Source organism: Globicephala melas, chromosome 7, assembly GCF_963455315.2.
Source record: "Globicephala melas chromosome 7, mGloMel1.2, whole genome shotgun sequence".
Taxonomy (NCBI): domain Eukaryota; kingdom Metazoa; phylum Chordata; class Mammalia; order Artiodactyla; family Delphinidae; genus Globicephala; species Globicephala melas.
Genome location: NC_083320.1, coordinates 67,552,448 through 67,555,752, shown reverse-complemented (window position 1 = coordinate 67,555,752; position 3,305 = coordinate 67,552,448).

Here is a 3,305-nt window from a genome sequence, read left to right as displayed (position 1 = left end):
TCAATTACTTGCTAAAAAGAAAATTGTACAATATAGTGATTAAGCATATTGAGCTAACCAGCCCAGTCTCTGGTCTTAGCTCCACCACTTACTAATTGTATAACCTTGGCAAATTTGTTGATTTTCTGTTGCCTCAGTTTTCACATCTGTAAAATGAGGGTTATAAAAGCACCTACTCTGTGGTTCTTGTGGGGATTAAATGTATTAATATGTAAAGCACTAAGAAAAATGTCTGGTGCATACTAATCACGATTTTGCGTACTACTCCTGCTATTCCTTTCTTGTCCTTGTCTCACCCTTCTAACTGCTTCAAATAATTTTGGAAGGTGTCAACTTCCAGATTTTTGAAGAAGTTAATCAATGGTGTGATTGGGTGTCACCCTGGAAACTCGAAAGAGATAGGTTTAAGACCAGAGATACATTATATTGTTTTATGGAGGATTTAGCACTTTGAGGATGCCTGTGATTGGAGGACTTCTGAGTAATTCCCGACACTCCAAATCTCTCTTTTACTATCTATTGGAGTATGAGTTACCTATGCACATGCTAATATGTGCATGGTGCAGTAAATTTCTCCAAAACTTAGCAACTTAAAACACCATTTTTTAAATCTTTCAATTTCTGTGGGCATAGCTTAGCTGGGTGCTTCTGAGTCAAGCTCCCTAATGAATCTATAGCCTGTTAGCAGGCCTGTGGTCTCATCTGAAGGCATGACCGGGGAGGGATCTACTTCTTAGCTCACTTACATGGTCAGCTACAATTTCTCAAGGCAATCCTTTGGAAAGACCTATGTGTAAGTACCCAAGGCTTTCTGACAACCACATTCACTTTATAGGTCAAAGTAAAGAAGTTCCAATTGAATATTAGGCTTTTATGTTCTTCAGGCCATTCTATGACTGAAATTTGTCCTGTGATAATTCACACTGACTGGCACTCATGAGGGAACTGACTGGTTAGTCTGTCTTCATTCTTCCTCTCATCTTTCTTCCTCATCTACTTCCCTCAAGCACCAAATTTATCTCACTATGCACAGCAACTAAACAATCTCCAGTGGTTATTTCCATTCTGACCACTGCATAACCCAATTCATTAATATGCTCTGTAAGATCAGAAGATCTTGTATTTAATAGAACTCTCCCGCGCTGGAAAACCATTATTGTTTTAAATAGCACTTATTTTTCTTTCCAGTATGTTCAAATTTACTTAAGATTTTTAAATTCTTGTTAGGTTTTACCTTTGGGATTTCTGTGGTTCTAGAGCTGAGAAAGTTGGGTGTGAGCTGATTCAGTTTTTAATTGTTATAAAGAGTTTTAACTAAGCTGCCTGTCCCCTGTCTGTTTACAATGTTGTGGAGCTGCAAACATAAGGTTTCTTAAGTTTTTATTTTTGCAAAATGTTCTTGTCAATTTCATGTCTCCAAAACACTTAAAATGTGAACAACTAAGTTTATATCAGACACATGATTTTGAAGACAAGTAGGATGAACAAGAATTAAAGAGAATTTCCTGATATTTTGTCATATTCTCTGGGCTCATTTAGTTATATATGTGTAGGTACTCTCAGCCTTTGTTGTTCTTTTTATCCTAACCATTGTCCTTTGTGGCTAAAGTTGTAATTTTTGTCAACTTCTCTCTTTTAATTAATTTATTGTTTCGTTAAGTTTAAAATATATAGTGTCTCTTTCAGTACTGTAATTGCAAATTGGAAATTACAGTAAGAGAGTTTAACTCATTCTGCTCAAGACTTACATAACTCCACCCTACATTTAATAAATGTTTTGAGGCAATATTTCTTTGTTTGGAAATTTTTACATTACATTAAATATCCTACATATTTCAAATAACATTAATCATTACACTGCTTTTCTGAGTGCTTTTCTGAGCATAGAGATTAATGTAAACTTTTATTTTCAGCTTTTTTAACTATCCATACTACTTTTTAAATTTATAAAGTCAAATAGATTTTATAATTCTTTTAAAAATAGCAATAATGAACTAAGTTCGACTTCCATTGTTGACACTGAACTTAATTCAAATACTGAAAATATTTTTAAATTCAAAAGGAAAAAAATAAGAGCAAAGGGCAGGGTAATGTACTAAATTACCTGAGAGGAAAAAAAAATTGGGGGGAATTCGTGTTCACACTAACCATTTGAAAATCAGGACAAAAATGATGGCCAGAGCTCTTTGCCAGACAGTGTCTTCTTCAGAAAATGTTAATAACATTCCATTTTTAAAGTAATTTTTTCTTCTGACAGTCACTGAGCTGTACACTTAGATGGTAACCTTTAGATGCCATCAAGGAAATGTTGAGCAAGTTCTAGGTTTAATAAGAAAAAAAGATTATTATTGACACCTTTCATTCTATTTCAACCCAAAACATGGAGTAGGATTTCCATTCAGTGAAGTTCTTTCTTTACTCATCGATTTTTTCCCCCCACTTGAAACACACCTCACTCAATGCTCCTGGATACTTTCTGGGAGCAGTGCAGAAAGGTTGGCTAGCAATAGGGTAATGTTTCTTGGATGAGGCTTATAACCCATTTTTGTGTTTTCCTACTCATGGCCACAGGAAGACTGAGAATAAATATGCTGACCTAGAAGAAAAATTGAATTTAGCATCATAAGGTAATCTACCAAAACTCACTGCCCAGAAAGTAGTGTGATCAGAATTTCAAGCCCCAGGTGACTTTTTGGTATACAGCGGCCAATATCATGAGCTGATTATATGCACACGTATCAACTTAGAGAGTTATTGGCAGACACCGGAATAGCTCACAGATTTGAAACAAGAGGACCTTAGGGACTGGAATGGAGGATGGGCCACTGCTAGAATCCTCTCCTCAGATGTCTCCTATTCCTTCTGTTTCTGCTCCTCTCTGGGTGCTAGTGTAGTGGTCACTGGCGTCTCTAGAGTCACATCTTAATAGTTCTCTAACCTGAGAGAAAGAAGAAACTTTTCACTGCCGTCTCCAACATGAGCAACTTTGGAAGGACACAGAATGATACTATAAGTAATAGTAGTTTATTTCAGGCACTGTGCTAAGAACTTTACACTCTACAAAACTCCTAAGAGCAAGTTATTTTTATCTCCATAAATTTTTAACAAAAAAGAAAACAGGCTTAGAGAGGTCAGGGAACTTGCTCAAGGTCCAATCGTCAGGAGGTGGTTGTGCTGCTTTTCCCAATTAAGGTAGTGTGACAAAAGAAACCCTCCCTCTAATAATTACTCCATATATACTGTTACCTATTGGCCTGACTTGCGTCTCATGCCCATCAGTGAACGAACTGCTGTGGCTAGGATGA